This window comes from Harmonia axyridis, chromosome 1 (assembly GCF_914767665.1).
Source record: "Harmonia axyridis chromosome 1, icHarAxyr1.1, whole genome shotgun sequence".
NCBI classification, from domain to species: domain Eukaryota; kingdom Metazoa; phylum Arthropoda; class Insecta; order Coleoptera; family Coccinellidae; genus Harmonia; species Harmonia axyridis.
Genome location: NC_059501.1, coordinates 33490012 through 33510863, shown reverse-complemented (window position 1 = coordinate 33510863; position 20852 = coordinate 33490012). Strand labels below are relative to the sequence as shown.

At 33.8% G+C, this 20852-nt stretch overlaps 1 protein-coding gene across 2 annotated transcripts in view; it reads right to left on the bottom strand.

The window, feature by feature from the left end:
- LOC123685058 overlaps positions 1-6364 on the bottom strand; it is a 456594-nt gene extending 450230 nt beyond the window's left edge. For both annotated transcript variants that reach the window (XM_045624640.1, XM_045624656.1), the window contains exon 1: positions 5954-6364. The gene's annotated coding sequence lies outside the window, so the exon portion shown is untranslated. The remainder of the gene's footprint in view (positions 1-5953) is intronic.
- Between the last annotated feature and the right edge of the window lie 14488 nt (positions 6365-20852).

Below are 20852 nucleotides of genomic sequence, written 5' to 3'. Positions count from 1 at the left end.
TTTCTGAAGAACGGTCTGTAATAACCGAATTTCAAGCCTACAATGAGCTTATTATTAGGTTGCCGCGAGGGTTGCACTCACAGATGCACAAAGTTCCATTTATTCTATCCTGAGAATTTCCTAGGTCTCTTCGAAACATTTCAGACGCTTAGAACTAGTCGAAGTTAATAATAATAAGAAGCTTTATACATTTCCTTTATACATCCAAATGTACCGGGTTTTTCACTATAATTTGACCCTCCTTTAACTTTGTTAATAAAAGAGGTACAAAAAATGTTTTCTACAAAAGATTCACGAAATCGACTAGTGTCTTTTAAAATGATTTCACAAAACGAAATATACATAGAGTGGGCAACATATTGATAGCAACTTCATTTTTTCGAATGGAACACCCTGTATATTTTTCTATATTTGACTGGCTCTTTTTCCCCTGATTTCAACTATATAACATATGTTTGGCCTATCTCTCTCATTCTGAGTACCACAGAGATTCAAATTTTAAGAACCACTTGGCAAGCTAAGTAATCAGTTTTCAAGTGGAAGGTTGCGATAACTCAAAATGCCTTCTTTTGATTTATTTCGTTTGCAACGATACATGACATACGTTCTACATTATAAATTGGAATTCGATGATTTGGATGCAACTCCATATATTCTCTCCTTGTAGCTTTCTTATTTTTATTGTTCTCCACATAAAGCGAAAATATTTCAAATTTTTCCGCATTCTTTGAATAGTTTTATTCAATGACAAACGTTTGTAATATATCGTTGCCCGCGAAATAACTCAAAAAAGGGCATTCTGAATTATCGCAGCCTTCCACTTGAAAACTGATTACTTAGCTTGCCAGGTGGTTCTTAAAATTTGAAACTCTATGGTACTCAGAACAAGAAAGATAGGCCAAACATATGTTGTATATTCGAAATCAGGGGTAAAGAAGCTAGTCAAATATAGAGAAATATACAGGCTGTTCCATTCAAAAAAATTAAGTTGCTATTAATATGTTGCCCACTCTGTATATATTTCGTTTTGTGAAATCATTTAAAAAAAAATAATCGATTTCGTGAGAATAAAAAAAAATCAAACTAAAAGGAATTATTCAGCTATTCATTTAGACTAAGTATAAAAGCCTTTTCCACATTCCACATTTTTCACCTTAAAAAACTAATTGAGCGGGGTTTATTTTAGCAGGATATATCGTGAGATGGAGTTTTTCATTTATTCTTTCTATTCGCAATGAAATTTCCATCGACAATGACAAAGAAATGGTGGATTATGAATGGAACCAATTCTTTTTTTCTGAAGAACGGTCTGTAATAACCGAATTTCAAGCCTACAATGAGCTTATTATTAGGTTGCCGCGAGGGTTGCACTCACAGATGCACAAAGTTCCATTTATTCTATCCTGAGAATTTCCTAGGTCTCTTCGAAACATTTCAGACGCTTAGAACTAGTCGAAGTTAATAATAATAAGAAGCTTTATACATTTCCTTTATACATCCAAATGTACCGGGTTTTTCACTATAATTTGACCCCCTCTTTAACTTTATTAATAAAAGAGGTACAAAAAATGTTTTCTACAAAAGTTTCACGAAATCGACTAGTGTTTTTCAAAATGATTTCACAAAACGAAATATACATAGAGTGGGCAACATATTGATAGCAACTTCATTTTTTCAAATGGAACACCCTGTATATTTTTCTATATTTGACTAGCTCTTTTTCCCCTGATTTCAACTATATAACATATGGTTGGCCTATCTCTCTCATTCTGAGTACCACAGAGATTCAAATTTTAAGAACCACTTGGCAAGCTAAGTAATCAGTTTTCAAGTGGAAGGCTGCGATAATTCAAAATGCCCTCTTTTGATTTATTTCGTTTGCAACGATATATGACATACGTTTTACACTATAAATTGGAATTCGATGATTTGGATGCAACTCCATATATTCTCTCCTTGTAGCTTTCTTATTTTTATTGTTCTCCACATAAAGCGAAAATATTTCAAATTTTTCCACATTCTTTGAATAGTGAATAGCGAGATAATTCAAAAAAGGGCATTTTGAATTATCGCAGCCTTCCACTTGAAAACTGATTACTTAGCTTGCCAGGTGATTCTTAAAATTTGAAACTCTATGGTACTCAGAATAAGAAAGATGGGCCAAACATATGTTGTATATTCGAAATCAGGGTTAAAAGATCTAGTCAAATATAGAGAAATATACAGGCTGTTACATTTGAAAAAATGAAGTTGCTATTAATATGTTGCCAACTCTGTATATCTTTCGTTTTGTGAAACAGTAGTCGATTTCGTGAAACTTTTGTAGAAAACATTTTCTTGTACCTCTTCTAATAACAAAGATAAAGGGGGGGGGGGGTCAAATTATGGTGAAAAACCCGGTACCAGACCAGGAAAATTAAAAAAAAAAGATCAAACTAAAAGCAATTATTCAGCTATTCATTCAGACTAAGTATAATAGCCTTTTCCACATAACATAGAATTGGTTTCACTCCTGAAACAGGAAAAATTTCAGCTTAAAAACTAATTGAGCGGTTTTAATTTTAGCAGAATATATCCTGAGATGGAGTTTTTCATTTATTCTTTCTATTCGCAATGACATTTCCATCGACAGTGACAAAAAATGGTTGATTGAGACTTAAACAGATTTCTTTTTCTGAAGAACGGTTGTAATAACCGAATTTCAAGCCTACAACGGGCTCAAGCCATTAGGTTGCTACGAGGGTTGCACTAACAGATGCACAAAGTTCAATTTATTCTCTCCTGAGACTCCACAGACGCTTAGAACTAGTACGAGTTAATAAGAAGCTTTATACATTTCCCAAGACATCCAAATGTACCAGACCAGAAAAAGTAAACTAAAAAAGGATAAAACTGAAATGACTTATTCCGCTATTCATTCAGACTATGTATAATAGTCTTTTCTTCATAACAAAGAATTCGTTTCACTCCTGAAACAGGAAAAATTTTAACTTCAAATCTAACTGATAATTTGTTAGATCAAAATAAAATTTCGAGCTCAATTTGTAATAGCAATTTATAGTTGGAAGCAAAATGTCGTTCTGATCGAATCACCAAAACAACCATCAAGCATAATCAAAACAAAAATCTAACATTTCAGTGGCAGATCCGTGTTGAATATTTGATTAAATCCGTAATAATAATTTCAAGCTTCAGGAAAAATTGAATGACGATCAATACAATGAAAAAAATAAGCAAAATATCGATAAAAAATACCGATATTTTCGTTGCAATGAATCCGACTGCTGTGGAGACAGAGGATACCAAAACGAAGTATTATTCTTATGATACTGCGTTTATACCAAAACGATACCAAAACGCAGTATTATTCTTATAATACTGCGTTTAGGTATCCTCGGTCTCCACATAATTTATCTAACGTCTTTGTACTCTTGTCTTAGGTAATTCGTTACAACAACAGTTATATAACTGTTGTTGTAACGAATTACCTAAGACAAGTTCATAACATAAATATGGAAAACAAAAGTGGAGGCCTATATCCAGTAGTGGACTATGAAAGTCTGGTAAAAGCTATGTAAAATGGTTAATCATGCCAAATTCAATGCTTCTCATCTAAATGAAATAACCGAGAACAAAGATAGTGAATCATATCTCATATATAGAATAAATAAAAGAGTCATGACTCCAAGTCAGTGCTAGAATGTTTTTCATATATAATTTCGGCTTTATGCCAATGTGAATGAATTGTCAATTATTTTATACAGACGCATCATTCCGTTTGGATTTGGTAATTTTCATTGTTGAAGAGATATAAATCGCTTTTATATTATAGTTTTCTGGAAGATAAAACTTTCTCTGACAATTTGAATTCGATATATTTTTCAGTTCAAACAACGTGCATTTTAATTATGAAGAATAACTTCAATGAGGGTTTAATTTATTACAAATAGACAACCCAGACTGAGTTATTGATCAGTTTAGCTTGAAATTTATGAATTTCAAAGGAAGTTCATGTGAATATTTTTTTTTCAGGATAATAATGCTCTTATCTAAAATATTTTTGTGAATCTGATATACATATTCTTTTTCATGTTTGATATAGCAATTTACTTCTTACATAATGAATACGTTTTCAATTATTAATGTCTATAAATAATCAGAACATCGAATTATCATCAAAGTTGAAAATATAACCTTTTAAATTAAGCGCACCCCTTCCAACTAACCAAATTTAGTTCTAAACGCTTAAATCTTTGCCCGAACGCTTAATATCAACGCAGTTTTTTGGCCGCAGATTTGTCAAAAAGCAAAATATTCAAAATATTTAGTTTTTCGACCTGATTCTTGAAATATGACACCTTATTTGAAAATACTTTTATTACATTTATTTCGAGATTCAATTCATTTTGTGTCCACTGTATAATAGTAATCAAGTCATATATAGGTTGTTCCATTTGATAAACACCCACTTTCCTCTATATTTCTAAAATGGTAATTGATTTCTATGACGATTCTATGACAATTTCTATAAAATTCATATAAACTGAAAAAAAATACTGAAAAAAGTTCTATAAATTTTTAATATCACGAACAGAAACCAAGATATAACGAAATATTTGAAACAGTTACTGATATCTTATTACTTCGAAAAAAGAGATTGGGGGTCCTTGAAGTCTCATAGTATAGTTCTCGAGATGCTTTCAGTGAGCATCGACTTTGGGACAACCTGTATAGCAAAGTATGCATTTGCATCCATAAGAGCGTTCCACGAAAATATCTGCGATCATAACCAATTTACCTTTAAAAAAGTTTCTTACAAATTCAGCATCCTATTCTGCAAGAATTAATGAATCTTGGATAGCAGACCTATACAAATATATACTCGAATATTAAATCTATAATCATTATCATACCTAAAAATATATGATTTAATATCGATAGAAGTAGATATTGTTCAAGCTGTCCTATCAAAGGAATGAATTTTGAGGATCAATAACGCTAAATATTTTCAAATGTTTCCTAAATTTGTTTAACTTCTGCAATTCATGAAATTCAAGTTCATTCAAACTAAAATTACATTCATCATCAATAATAGATATTGTTGTTCCGATTTTTACATATTATGTATTCAATTTTCGCATTCGCCATTTTGTAACCGAATTCCAACTGTTTAATAAATCATGTTTTTATCGTGTGTTTTTATCAAAACACATGAATCGATGCAGTTAACATGGAATTTTTAAGACCTGATTACTGATGAAATCTTAAAATTTCCTCTATACCTCATTTATAATTGGTAAAGTGAAACCTGGTTCCTTTGAAACAATTCTGTCAACATATTCCAAAAATTCTAGTATTTGAAAGAAGTACTTAAATGGAGAGTGTGATTGATATTCTAAATGGAAAATGTAATACTACACTGAAATGGAGATAATAAATAAAAAAATTATACTTTTCTCGGAACGAAACAACAAGTTACAACTCTCATCTCTTTTATTTTTTCACCTCTTTGAAAGGAGCGTTACCTGATAATCGCGAAAATTTTTAGTTTTTTCCGCAATAATATCTAATACTCCAAGATTTGATCGTTGAAGTACTCATTTATATCTTCGTAATTTTAGGAGATCCCCTGATTATGAATGAACTTTTACTTTCACTATTCGAATCAAATAAATATTTACATAGTCAATACAATCATACAGAGAGAAACACATAAAACACATGCTATTTCTGAAAAGAATCAACCAATTCATTCAATTCAAAACAAAAGCTTCTGGATTATATTCCCCAGTTTCTAACAATTTATCATGATTCCATCAGCGAGTCATCTGTTGAAAGTAACGACAACAAACATTGAAATACCACTGACTCGCTTTGATGAACCGTAAAAGCTTACGAGCAGCGGATACACGTGAAGAAGAAGTCTATTACTCTCAATGGTGTAAATCCTTACCGGAATTGAAGCCTTCTCCTCGGAGGTGGTTCCCCCATTTGGTGGCACATGTCCGGCCTTGGCTACGAGGCCCGCCGGAACCCGCACCGTGAGGCAGTCTGGCGTAATTCCCCTTTCACACGTGGCCCTGTTTAGAGCACGTTCCCTCCTAATACATCTTCTAAAGCACGATCACTCAGAATCACCAACACTCGCGGATGCTACGTTAGAACGTTCCGTGGATCGAGTCACATGCGACGGTGAAAATTGCCGGTAGAATTTTCTCAGCTGCGTTGCCGGTCCCGAAACATCAAACGTTTAATTGATAATTTTGGCACGTAACGATAAATGATACCATAGGAGAATTGTATGGTTGGGACGCGTGTTCTCCTTCCTGCCTGTCAGACGGCTCAGAACCTGACGCCGGGAGTATTTGTGCGGCACTGGCGGACGTCGCTATCGAGCGACGCCGGCGTCAGGGCGCAGGTCGTCGCGACGGCGCTCCATATTCTACTACCTGTCGCATCGTCTCTGCCTTATTCACTGTTATTTGTTAATAAATGATCTTGTTTTCGTCTATTTCATCACATATCGTTCAAATTCTCCATTTCCATTTTATGCTCCTGGTTTTGAGTTTAACAGTTCGGTATTGATCGAGACTGCTTTCCGCTTCGGATAGAATAGGTAGAGAAAAACAAATTTTTCGCGTCGATAAAATTCCATTTGTTTGAATAATGACAGAAACTCCGATTTGTACTTCTTTCTCTCTTGTGAAAAATAAACTTCGGTTGGTGTAAAGCTCTGTAGTTATACGTTCGAAGTTTTTCGGTTCTTCTGTCTGAAAATTTCAGAACTTGATTCTTTGCTTTCAACTTTTCTCAGAAATTAAGACTACCGTCAGGGCGCTTCGATAGTTTAGTTTTCAAGTAAGGATTTCTTTTATTTACGTTATGCACCGGTGATGCTTGTAATCAACGTTCTCATTTTGCGTTGCAAGTTTTCGATGTCTGTTTTGCTCCATGGAACTACACCGAATGAGTATGTTAGAATTGAACATGAATATGTATTGATGGCTCTCGTCGTGGTCTTGCTGTTGAAGATTGTTTTTAAAATTGCTTGCTTCATTCTTTGTTGGTTGGTTCATTGGTTGTGTTTCGATCCAAGGTGTTTGTAAAGATTATCGGGTTTTTGTCCATTGGCAAATGGCCGGCGCGAGCAATTTTGAGGCCTGAAGCAATTATTTTTTGGCGCCCCCGTTGGAAAAGTATCAATAACATGAACTCCTTCATTTCAGTAGTTTTTATTCTTGAATTTTTTTTTTAATCATAATAGTTGTATCCATCTTTCTGAATTTAATTCTAGCAAAATCATCTATAATATCTTCAAAATTAATTTTGCTACTAATTACGTGTTCAATAGAGATTCTTGCCAGCCTATTTCTGGGCTCAATATCATTTCTTAATCGCTCGAAGAGTCCATTGCATTATAAACTCTGAAGATTTTGTATAAAGCCTTTACGTCGTATATGAATTCAAATAAAGAGCTATGTTCTTTCAATTGGAGGAAGCTTTCATTCAAAGAATTAAAGCAATGTCCAATAAATATTGAAAAAGCCTTGTTTTTTTACTAATGCCTACTTCTCGCTCAGATTGGAATTCAGGTTTCATTTCCATATATTCTACCATTTCTTTAACAGAGCAAAGCTTTTGCTCGAAACCATTAGTTCTCAAATTTTCCAAATATTTTGACATATTCTGAATATTGCAACTGCTTAGAAACGTTATTGATGTGAACTAAAAGCTCATAATAAGTTACTACAGAATAAATGAATTTGAACCATGAAATTTTCAAAGCTAATTTTTTCTTCGTTCTCATCAAACGCTGCGATTTCACAAAAAGCATAATACATTTCTCTCACTTGGTACCTTAGCGGCGTCATAGCGTTAATTCCACTTTCCCATGTGGTACTGAGACCTTTTAGAGTCAGTGGAAAATTGTATTTTTCAAAACCCCCACCGTTTAGTTGAACTTAAAAAAATATGAAAAATTCTTGAACAATAGAGAAAAATTTGATACTTCACCAGATTTACAAGCTGCATCGTTAAATACTAAATTCAGCGAATGACAAGAACAAGTAACGAAGAAAGCTTCCAGGTTTTCATTAAGAATAATAATAATGATAATATAATTTATTTTTCCAATCTGAATACATTTGAAAAGAAAACAAGTCAAACCAAATATAGAATTAAATATAGAAATGAAATGAGAAATGATTGAAAGAGATTTGGAAATCACAGTTTGAATAATATAATTTTTTAATTTAATTTAATTTAATTTAATATGATAATACTTCACGTGCCTGTTTTCGCAGAATAGTCAAATCGAATAAAACAAACTGTATGTCTATGTGTCTATTTACCTTATGTTTTTTACGCTGTAGGTGTTGATTTATTCCTGGATTTCTTCGACGCTGATGAACACTACGTAAGTAATATACCTGATTTTCACATTCACAAGACACTGCGTACGATCGATGAAAGATTACCTATCACACCACAAGATACAAAGGGCAGTAGGGCATGCAGAGCTTTGAAAACTGATTAGGATTAAAAACATGGGTTCCGCTGAAAACATTTGGCATTTTACAGAAACTAGTTCTGAATGCAAAAAATTGTAGGAATTTTCCATTTGTTGAATGTGAACTTCCACATAATTCGAAAGCGAAGGTAGTGTTGTTTTTCGTCTATGTGAAATACATTTCATTCCTCTTTCAATTAGAGTAGGTAATAGGCAATGTTTATATTGGTTTGGTTGCCATGAGTTATTTATTGAACAGGCGGCTTAGTAAAGACGGTTTGCAGATTTTTATTGCAGGAAATATTGATAAACGCAGCGGAGCGGACTATATTTTTTTAGAAATATGAAAAGGCGGCCACAAACTGAGCTAATTTGCCGGCCCCGAATAGAGGCGCCTGAAACAGTCGGCTCACTGTTTCACCCCTAACGCCGGCCCTATTTGCAAGAGTATGACACTTGTTCAGTCGGAATCCCATACCTAGTACCGACATCCCACATCTTTGGAAAACTTTTCCACTATTTTCCGTTATTAGTTTCAAATCATACATGTAAAGCAAATGATTGGAGGTAATACTATTGAAACCTTTTTCAGTAGCGTTTACTTTTTTAGAGAGGGATTCAGCGACAGGCAGGCCAAAACGCAAGGAATCTCCTTGAAAAATTCCCCCCCCCCCTTAATTGGGATATGCTTAGTTGTTATGTTTGCCGTGGAAAGCTCGATGTTCGTTTTCCAATTGTCCATCGTAAACTTCGAAAAATTTAGAATAATTGGATCGGTTTTGTATATTTCCTTAATTTTTATCAGCCTTGTGAAGTCAGTCGAAAGCCTTCTTATAAGCTATATAATATATCATAAAAAAAATTCTATATTTCTTGAAGGCTTGATTGCACATGATGGAATCTATTATCTGCTGTTTCTTCGATCAAAGTGCATTTTTAGAACTTTTTTTCTGATTTGTAGTCATCATATTATTTTTCTGGCAATTTTTGTAGATACGGATGTTTAACATGATGTGATGATTTGTATATCGTTTGTAGACATGTTATTGGTCCGTATTTGATTGGATCCATAGTGTTTTAAAAATCTGTCGGTATGAGGTGAGTGATACCTGGGATTTCCAATCGTGAATGCTTTTCCATATTTACTGTAGTTACTTAAGACGAAACCATATTATGCGGCATATTTTCTGTGGTCTGCTTTCTTATTCAATTGGTATGAAAGTTATAAGGGATCGGTATTAAAAGTTTTTCTGTCAAAAATTCTTTCTATTTTCGGCGCTAGGAGAACTTCCGGATTTTGCTGACGTTTGGTCATTCAGCATTCTATACAATTTCTTTTAAGGGTTTCCGAAAATCATACTCTCATGTTCCGTTTATAGCTCTCGTTGTATCTTCTAAGTTTTACAGAGTACACACTCAATTTTTGTTTTAGTGTGTACAAAGTTTCTTGAGCTCTTTCATTATTGCCTCGAATTATTATTCATGTTGCCTGAAATAGTTATATGTATATGTGTAGAATATTCAAACAGAATATGGGAAAATATCAGGAAAACACTGAAATGAAGTCGGTATTCATACACCATTTCATGCTCTAACGTACCAATTCATGCTCTAATGCACCAATTCATGCTCTGAGCTAAGAGCGCAATTGTTGCATGAATAAGTGACCGCTCAAAAGCTGCTGATTTCATGTGGGTGCTCAAAAATCATGAAGGTACATAAATATACTTATATAAATATTGCAAAATGAAAAGTTACAAAAGTAAAGCAACCATTTTCTATAGTCGATTAATATATATAATATATATATATATATAATCGAATACAAGAATTGTCTGTCATTGTGTGTGGCACAATGCTTCCTTGATATTTTCGGTGTTATAATGCCTGCCAAAAGAATTGTTATTTACGTATAAACACCCCAAAGAATGTCTTCAATAGTGCTCGAACCCCCACAGTACCTTTGATATCCTAACCCGGATATCCATACCAAATTCTATCAAAATTACACTAGTAGAACGTGCAATATTGACCTCCCGGGTATTTCACATTGGTGCATGACTAAGTCCTGCCACATATTGACAGAAAAAAAAAAGAATATCTATACCAATTTTCACTAACATTGAACAAGTGGACGAGATATAGAAATTTCAGAATTGCACATACTCAACCTTCATTTGACATATTTAAATTAGATATGGGACCATCTACAGCACAAACTGAATAATCATTCCAATTTTCATCAAAAAAAGACGAATAGAACGCGAGATATAAAAATACCGACAATTTCATGTTTGCGCATTCTCAACGTTATTTGAAAAGGCTGAATTTTTCCTGAGACCATCTACGGCCTTATATGAATATGAAGAGTGAGTCAATAGTGCTTGATCGGTCGATAACTTTGGGAAATTTCGGTCTAGGAGAATGATTGAAAGTTTGACGGAATCGAGAGTACTCAGCGTATAATCTTAAATTATTTTTGATACTTCAGACTAGTACGATAGTGGGGAAACACGATACCATCTTATTTTTTCGAATGAAAATGCCCAATTTATTTCATACACATAATTTCCATTGAATTCTGATATCGAAATGCCCCACTTGTCATTATTTATCTGCGGTAGTTTTTGACGTATGCCACTTTTTTCGACAAATTACATGTACATGGTGGGCAAATAAGCGAGGTAAGCGGCTATATCTCAGGAACCACTCATCGTAGAGACTTGCGGTAAAAAAATTTTACGACTAAAGTAAACAAAAGAAAACACTGGAAATTGTTTTGAAGTTCATACCTCCACCGCTAGAGGGCGTAATAGCTATCGTCGAGTAGAAAAATGCATTTTACTCGAAAAAATTTCATATTAAGTTGGAAAAAAAATATCATCACTGTAAACCTTGGAAAATTCTCTATCTGTTTGAATTGTCACTTTCGATTTTGCGACATCAAATAAGGGTGGGGGAAAGATAGAAATCTGACTGATTGAAATGTCTGTAACTTCAGTTTGGCTCAACATTTTTGAGCAAATTAGATCTTATTTGAGTGACAACATCTTGTTGATTAAGGAAAAAATATACTCATGATGAATTTGATTCAGCTGCTGCCGATAGGGAGCGCTAAGTCAGAAGTTCATTGTTTTGTTCATTTTTCTCTGAAATTTCAAATGTAATGATAGGATTTTCTCAACAGAAACAAAAATTTCATTGAATTTGCATGAAAAAACCTGACGGTCGCAAAGCGATAATTTCAGGCGTTCTGAAGTTATGGCCGAAAGAAGATATTCTTCAACTGATGCACTGCGACAAACCAAATTGAGTCTTCAAGTTCTAACAGAAACAGAAATCCCATCAAATTTGTATGAAAAAACCAAAAGGTCGCAAAGCGATAGCTTCAGGCGTTCTGGAGTTATGGCCGAAAGAAGACACAATTTAGTTTTTCAGTGCATCAGTTGAAGAATATCTTTTTTCGTCCATAACTAGAGAACCCCTGAAGCTATCGCTTTGCGACCTTTCGGTTTTTTCATACAAATTTGATGAGATTTCTGTTTCTGTTAGAACTTGAAGACTCAATTTGGTTTTTCGCAGTGCATCAGTTGAAGAATATCTTCTTTCGGCCATAACTTCAGAACGCCTGGAATTATCGCTTTGCGACCTTCAGGTTTTTTCATGCAAATTCAATGAAATTTTTGTTTCTGTTAAGAAAATCGTATCATTACATTTGAAATTTCAGAGAAAAATGAACAAAACAATGAACTTCTGACTTAGCGCTCCTTATCGGAAGCAGCTGAATCAAATTCATCATGAGTATATTTTTTCCTTAATCAACAAGATGTTGTCTCTCAAATAAGATCTAATTTGCTCAAAAATGTTGAGCCAAACTGAAGTTACAGACATTTCAATCAGTCAGATTTCTATCTTTCCCCCACCCTTATTTGATGTCGCAAAATCGAAAGTGACAATTCAAACAGATAGAGAATTTTCCAAGGTTTACAGTGATGATATTTTTTTTTCAACTTAATATGAAATTTTTTCGAGTAAATGCATTTTTCTACTCGACGATAGCTATTACGCCCCCTAGCGGTGGAGGTATGAACTTCAAAACAATTTCCAGTGTTTTCTTTTGTTTACTTTAGTGGTAAAATTTTTTACCGCAAGTCTCTACGATGAGTGGTTCCTATAACTGTACATAACAGTTTAAACTAAAGATCATATCTTGATACCCATTCGCGATAATCGTATGATTTTTCATTGAATTCACGAAAAGTTTTCAAGTCTCCTTTGCTTTTATGAATCACTTATAGGTGGTCCGAGACAAGACCGTAGCTAGGAAAAAATTTCGGGGGGGTACGTTGTCCCCCTAGAAAAATGTTGCGGAGTTTGTGATCAATAAAAATTGAAAAAGCAGAATAAAATAGAAAAAGTTGAGACTATTTTCGATGAAATTAGGATCCTGTATTTCTGAAAAAATTTCGGGGAGTCCGGACCCTGGGTACGGCTTTGATCCGAGAGACAGTGCAATTTTTTTAAAATGACCATTGACTCGCACTGTATACCGGATATAAGTATGAACATATATAAAAGCAAAATTAAGGAATATAACCTATACTTTGACGTTAAGGTCTACCTATTATTGAAAGCTACCCTTAACGTGAGACATTTTCAGCGCTCATTCGTTCTATTACGCTGTTGATAATATACTTTAATGACTCTATTGAATCAAAAGTTTAAAATTGGTGTTCAATACAATAAAGAGAATATCATACCCCTCAAACATTCAAATCTTCAAGGTATTTCTTAATCTGTTCCAGGCAGTCAATCGTCTTGTCCACATCAACAGTTCTTTTCGCACTCTTGAAAGAATTGTACATGGGACTATTCGAGAAGGGATATATTATATCATTATTGTCGGGTTTTTTATCTAAATCAAATCAAATCAAACTTTATTCAACACATTAAAATACAATATTTATCATCAGTACCATTCTAGATGAAAAGTCTTGATGGTTCAATTTTACTCTGAAATTCCTCTGAACATTTTAGATGTTAAACAAAAATATTTTACTGGTTTCTCTCGGGGAAATATATTCAAATTTTTCGCCTGGTAACTATTGATCTAGACTTTCTAGTCTAGATCAAGAGTTACCATGCTCACCTGACGAAGTCATGTTATCATGACGAAACAATTGTTGTGAAAATAAATATATAAAGCGGAAATAAGTTATTTTACTTTTTAATCAACAAAAAGTTAGTTTAACATTCGACATTAACCAAATGAGTCAATTTATGCTTGAAAAAAACAAAAAAATTTTTTCCGAAATCGTGAATCTTCTATCCAAACTTCAAGAAATTCAAGTTGAAAATTAAATAGAATGCGGCTGAACATCCATTAACATCAACTCGTTTTCGTTTCGTGCTCAAGAACTGTACATTGCTCGCACTTCTCTGAGAATAATTTTGCATAAATATCTCGGTATGAAAGCTAACAAAGTTCATTTAGTGCAAGAACTGAAGCCATATGACCATCCGATGCGTTTCCACTTGGCTCAATGAGGAGCTATACTGATCGGGCGGACGAAAAAAAGCATTTACCAAAAAAAAACATATTTCCGATTAAACTTATTTTCACCTCATGTATAAGCAAAACTTCCGGAGATCTAACGAAAAAACACACGTTTTTGGTCTGGTGAATCATTGGACATGAAAACAGGGAATTTTATTGTTTCTCGGTCGATCTTCGTTGGATCGTTATTCTTTGTGATAATTATAATATTAGTAACGCTGAGGTTTACATTAGCGAAAGTGGTTCTTGGCGAAAGTTACTCGGCCACAAATTAGGTACTTGCTTTCGCACTACCAAAAACAGAGCGCAATTCAGCGAAAATAATTGCGCGAGTGGGGCAAGCCCTCAAGAGATCTGCCTTCAGTTTTAGTTTTGCAGCCAACATGAAAACTTGTAAATATTGTTTCTGAGCAAGAAAGGGGAAAAGAAAAATTGCCGCCCTTGTAGATGGTGGAGCAAACAATTATTTCTTGGAAGAAGCCAATATGAAAACATCCTCATGAGAGGAATTGTACAAGAACTCATTCATTTCGGACTCAACTATGGGTCTACTGTTACACTAAGTGAATCTCGATAAGCAAAACTCTTTGACCCGCGGGTTTTTGAACGACAGGTATCGCATTGACGCATAGTCCTAATGCTACCGCTAGCTTTAAATCCAATTAACTACTTGTAAATCTCGACTAACAATTTATAATTTGAAATAGAAAGGATATCGGGTGTGTAGTCAAACTTGAACAATTTTATCTCTTTATTGCTTCAGCCAAGCTTTCGGACAATAACTTGTCCTTCTTCAGGGCTACTGAAAATTACATTAAGTTGTAAAAAACACACAGAAATTAACACAGCATAACTTACATCAATGTGAGTCTTAAAAGTTAAAATTATTACAATGTTCATATATAATATGTAATTTGGCAGGAATAACTATATTTCACTTAATCTTAACAACAGAATCAAACATGTACAATCTCTAACATGTTCCTTTATTCTAGTATTCAAATTTCTGCCAGTTTGGCCTATATATGGTCTATTACATTCCATGCAATCTATGGAGTAAATTATTCCAGACTTGTTGGATGTGGGTGTTTTGTCCTTCATTTTTGAAAATACATATTTACCCAAAGTGCAAGGCATGCGTGCAGCAATTATTAGTTCTTGATTGTTTGGTACATGGTTTCTAAAAGTTCTTATAATGGAAGGTGTGATGGCAGGATGGTAAGGAATAGAGAAGAATTTCTTTGCAACAACTGGACTCTCCTCATCAATGGATGGAAGGTTACTATGTATCACCCTTGAGCCAGATTCTGTAATGCGACCAGGGTTGTTAAACAAACATTTATTCAAGAGTCTAGCAGGATAAGAATTTTAAAGGAGGAGGTGACGTAATCTATGGAGGCTAGACTGCAATAGATGAGGGCTCACTAACTTTTCTATTCGACTTTTTAATCCTATAATGAGGTTGATTTTGTATTTAAAGTCGTGTGAAGATTTAAAGTTGAGGTAATGACCAGATGCAATTGGTTTTTGATACCAATCTGTCCACACCTTGTCATCATCACTGCGTGTTAACTGCATGTCTAGGTAACTAAGAGTGGAGTTTACTTCTCGTTCATAAGTAAATTTTATGTTATGACCTTGAGCATTGAGGGTGTCAACAACACTGATGAGTAAATCTGTTCGTACAATGCAAAACAAATAATCCACGTATTTTTTAATAACGATGGGAGTGTAATTTAATGCTTCAAAGGCTTTATCAAGCAAATCGTCCACAACCATATCTGCAATAATTCAAATCCAATTCCCCATGTTTTATTTGGTCAACTTCATGCAATACTGTTCTAAAATGCAATCAGTTCTAAAACGAGCAAAACTCTATCGCTATTCACATACGATGGCAACACGGTTCCCTGTAGTCAACTCGACTTCTGCCAGTCCATGATTAATTCGATTATGACGGCACACGGTGGCAAGATGACCAAAAGAGATATGTTCCCTGGAACTCGTGGAATAATATCAATGCCTATTCCACTTGATATATAAATAACTTTTGAAAATTGGACCTATTCTTCAGATATTTACAATAGTTTCAAATAGCTATAGGTACTTAAGACTTGGGTCAATAGAAGGTATTTTTTTTTCAGCCTTAAAATTTTAAGTACCTATGAAATTGCAGTCTATTTATTTTGTTCATTAAAAAGGATCAGATTAAAAATGGAGTAAAAACTATAATTAAGTATTCAGTAATAATCAGTCGAGTGGATTTTCATTCGGCTATTTCATGAACAAAATCAAAAAGAAAATTTCAAATGACCGAAGAATTATTCATTTTGACGTTGTAGTCTTATACATACATCCGAAAACAATTAACTTGACAGGCCGTTTAGAGTCAAGTTTGAATTATTGATAATAATTTGAACTTAACCGGAGCTCGTGATTGGTTCATTTAACAAGAATTATCATGACTCGTTCCTACACTAATTTATCTATTAATAATTATTCAGCTATACTGTAGGTTACGAACTGAAGTGTACTGTATTGCTTCAGAGTCTACAGGAGGAAGTGATCACTTTTGGAATGAAAATAATTTTTAGTCACCGATTTCAAAATTTTCACTCGCAATATGCATTTCAGATCAATTTTGATTTCGTGTCGGTCTGTTGTATGTCCGTCTGTCAATCTATGTTACGCATCATTTCAACAGACCTTATTTCCATAATTATTAGCCGATTTTGATGAAATTTGGTGTGGGTATTCAATTTAGGCCATAAATGGAACCATGGAAATTACAGCTTTTCCGGGAAAAAGGTGCGTGTTAACCATGTGCAATCGTGAAATTTCTGGTATTTTCATATCACTCGTTTCATTTATCCGATGTTTATGAAAATTGGTATAGATGTTTGTGTCGGGTAATAAATAGTTCAGTAAAAATATCAGTTATTAGTAAGTACTAAAAACTTTTCTTGTGAGCAACTATTCCTTGTATCTAGGTAGATACAAGGTATGGTTGCACACAAGAATAGTTATAAGTTATTTTAGGTCTTGAAAGCTATGATATTCTAAAAGGTTCCGTAAAATCGTAGTGTTACCAGACCTAAAATAACTTAGTGTGGAGGACTGATTTTTTGGAGCGAAAGACCTACCGTTTTGTTCGATTCGGTTCGTTTTTGATGCATGGACCTGAAATTTAAATCAGAATTGAGATGGTAGAACTTCTGAAGTTTCAATACTCTTGAGGAAAATTTAAGTCAAATAAAGAAAACAAGAAAATTTAATAGTTTGAAATATAGTTCAATTTAGTTTAATAGGTTTTTAATTTTAAAGTATTTGCGAAAAGGGAATTATGAGAATCAGAGTGTTCTTCAGGAAAAACGGGTGGAGACAGGGTCGCCGCCTGGATCGGCGAACCGGACATTTTGCCAGGGCGCCAAATTTTAGGGGCGCAGTTAGTTAATAAAAAACAAGACATATTTTTGACACAAAAATGTTTTCTTAGTGAAAATACTACTCTTTGTAGTGAAATAATGAAATTACCAAGATCCAATTTTTTCATATCGAATTGAAGAGATGTCTCCATAGAAAATTCAGATAAATTAGGCATTCAGGGCAGCGAAATTTTATTTAGCCGGGGCACCAAAATTTCTGGCTGCGGCCCTGCTGGAGGTGATTTTGAACAAATTATAGTCAGCGCACTAGAAAGAACGTCTCTAACACTCAAGAATATGAGAGAGCAGGTATACGATAATGCGAGTGAAATGAAAGAGAACAAAGATTTATTTTTTCCTTACTAATCCTAAAATGAATTTAATTTTTTTAATGGTTTGAAATTCTCCATTTTCTATCAATGAATATTTCTCCTATGATATTATCAAAAAAAAAAAAAAAAAAATGTCCTCAACATTTTCATATCTCGATTTACCGATATAATTTTTTTGCATTCTGAAGAATTCTGCAGAGTAAGGAGGCAAATTGAGTGTCTGTCTAGGGTGGCAGTTTGGCTAAAGTAAAAGCTCTGGTTCAATGTGAAAATGAGCTTAAGATATCCAATAAAGGAAGTCATTTATGCCAAAAAGTGACTTTGAGCAGTTAATTCGAGTACCCCCATTGTTTTTTGAGTTATTTTTCTTGGATTTCGCATTATACATTGAACTCTATATGATTTACGGACATTTATCCATGATCAGCAGATTCAAATTAGGTTTGCTATGTATATAGCAAACCTAACCTAAAATCTCCTTATAGCTTAAGGGTGTTCAATACCTTGTTCATACCACTGCTATTTCAGTGCTAATTTCAGTGCATTCCAATTCCAAAGTACAGGTCGGATTCATTTCATTTTTTGAGTGAACAATGACGTGATAGTGAACTTGAAGATCTCGTCTCGATTTTCAAAAAAAAATCGATAGTATTCCGAAAATCGAACTTTGAAATTGAACCCTTTCTTTAAATGACTATTCAGCTTTAGAGAGACTTCTCATTTCAAGTAACTCATCCACAAATGTTCAGTGATATTATGAGTTTTGAATTGGTGCAAACATTTTTTAAAAATTGCTTGATTTGCTCTAGTTATAGATGTTTTTCAAATAGAATTATGCTTTTTGGAACGCCTCCCAAAGGTTTACGCCTTTTTGCAGCATAAACACCAATAGAATCTTGAACTGTATTTTATGGCTCGAGATGAATGACACTTTTATGATTTATGAAGGTAGGGTTTCTCTGGTTGGCTAAAATTGTGGACATTACTAGTTCATGTCAATATTGCAATGAGGATAGGGATAGATAGAAAACTTGTGATGAAATTATTGTTAGAATTACAAACGATACTGTTCCTAAAAATATATATGCTAGCTGAATTTATTCGTAATGATGTCTAGAGAAGTACATTTTGAGCGCTTAGTAGCATAAAGAAAATTTCAAAAGTCATAAAGAAATTAGGATGAAAAAATGGTATCTGGATTTTTGCCGAAATATGGAAAATTATTAATATTTGAGAAATCTGAAAAAAAATTCTCAAAAAAAAAAATTTCTTGTGAAAAACTCTCTATTCTCGAAACTCTATCTACAATATTTATCGTTTTAATTTAACGCTAAAAATAGGCAATTCTTGATTAAGAAAATTTTCTCGTACTTCCTTCATTAATATTAACTTGAAAAAAATTTTAGTAAACATTTTTCGCTTCGTGAAGCCATTCTTGTATACCTCCTTGAAAATTTCATGTCATAAAAGTTTTAGAAATTGCTATATTTTTTTCAAAATAATTTTTTTCGTTAACAAAAAATGAAAAATTTATGTAATGCCATGTAAAGTGATGTGAGTTTTTTCTTTTTCATCATAATATACCGTTTCTCCATTAGCGAATGACATCTTTTAATCCAAAAAAAAATCCGCTGTTTGTGTAATTGAATTTCAATAATATGAAATATTGAAATATTCCATTTTTTCATAAACAATTTATGAGCCTACGGTCATTTTTTTCTCGGGTTAATAGATGCCTTCGTTGATGAAGGAAGGATCATAACATATTAAATTGAAAAAAATTCACAACATTATATTTTTCGTTTCTTTAGATTTCTTGAATGTTGATAGTTTCCGAGATATCACTTCGTCACGATAGCCGTACTTTTCGAATTTTGTGACGGTTATGGTCTCCAACGATAGTGTTTGACTCACTGATGACGAATCCGTCCTCAAATTCGATTCTGGTCAGCCCGTCAGGCCGTCCTATACATGACAAATAGATATGCAGCCCTTTCTCACTATCTATATATTCAATTTTAATGAATCTATAAATCAAACTAGAGCTTTATGAAACGTTATTTCTTAGAATATACAGAGAGGGCCATTGAAAACGAAACAGCGGCTCTGTAAGTCGGCAGAACCGAGTTATATAAAAACGCTCGGACACGTCAACAACATTTTCGAGGGGGACATCGTTCGCGATGAAATTCACACGAAATACATTTCATCCCTCGGAGCTGTGACCGCCACCCCTAAATTTTTAAATGGCACCATATGGCAAGTGATGCCTCATTTGAAAGGTAGTTTCCTTCTTAATATCAAACAACAAAAATGAATCAATTCTATCGATTCGTTTTCGAGATATAGGAACTTGAAGTTGGGAAATAACTTTTTATTCACTCAATCGTTACCATGAAGAGCACTTGAAATTCCAACAAGTTTTTAGATAGAATGTTTCCTGGAAGTTGGATTGGAAGAAGAGGCGTTATAGGGTGGCCAGCCAGATCTCCAGATTTAACCCCACTCGACTTTTTCCTGTGGGGTCACTTGAAAAACAAAATCTATGCAACCGAACCAGAATCTCTGGAAGATTTACGACGTAGAATTATTGAAGAATGCCGTCGAATAACGCCGGAAATGCTACGAAATGTGAGGTCTCATTTTGAACAGAACTTGTACTATTGTATGGAAATGGGTGGTAAACAGTTAGATCATTTAATTCCTTGACAATGATAATTATCTTTAAACAGTTGCAATGTTAGATCTTATTTTTATTGATTGAGTGAATAAAAAGTTATTTCCCAACTTCAAGTTCCTATATCTCGAAAACGAATCGATAGAATTAATTTATTTTTGTTGTTTGATATTGAGAAGGAAACTACCTTTCAAATGAGGTATCACTTGCCATATGGTGCCATTTAAAAATTTAGGGGTGGCGGTCACAGCTCCGAGGGATGGAATGTATTTCGGGTGAATTTCATCGCGAACGATGTCCCCCTCGAAAATGTTGTTGACGTGTCCGAGCGTTTTTATATAACTCGGTTCTG